Genomic DNA, 531 nt, shown 5'->3' with positions numbered 1-531 from the left:
AGCACGACTCTCATCGGAGGCGGACCTGGGATCTCAGCAGGTCGGAGAGTCAGGATGGAGATGGGCCAGATTGTGTGTCCTCAGCCAAGGGGACTCCGGGCGGGCTCTCCTGAGTTCTGGTCTCCCTAGCAAGGCCACTCCTCGTCCTTGGGCCCCGACGCCCACCTTGCAGTACCCTCCCTCCCAAGCTAGCCCCCTCTTTGTCCTCCTACAGAGGGAGTCAGGGCAGCAGGCCCAGCCCTGCAGACACACCTGCCCTGGACTCGGTGACACTGGCCACTGGGGGAGGGGCGCCCCCACCCCTCAGCTGCCACCGACGGAAATTCAGGAAGGAGGGCCGGCGACTCACCGAGGGCCGGGTATGGGCCGACTTCCTGACATCTGGGTCCCGCGCTCCCCCAGTGGTCCCTGATCGCCACCCCTCTAACGCCCGGCCGGTCGGCTCCCCAGACTCCCTCAAAGCGGCGGCGCGCTGGCGCCCAGGACCTGTGAGAACCACCACGGGGGTCCCGGTCATGAGGGCGCCCCCCC

Source organism: Chrysochloris asiatica, unplaced genomic scaffold (genome assembly GCF_000296735.1).
Source record: "Chrysochloris asiatica unplaced genomic scaffold, ChrAsi1.0 scaffold00078, whole genome shotgun sequence".
NCBI classification, from domain to species: Eukaryota; Metazoa; Chordata; class Mammalia; order Afrosoricida; family Chrysochloridae; genus Chrysochloris; species Chrysochloris asiatica.
This window is presented reverse-complemented; position numbering follows the sequence as displayed.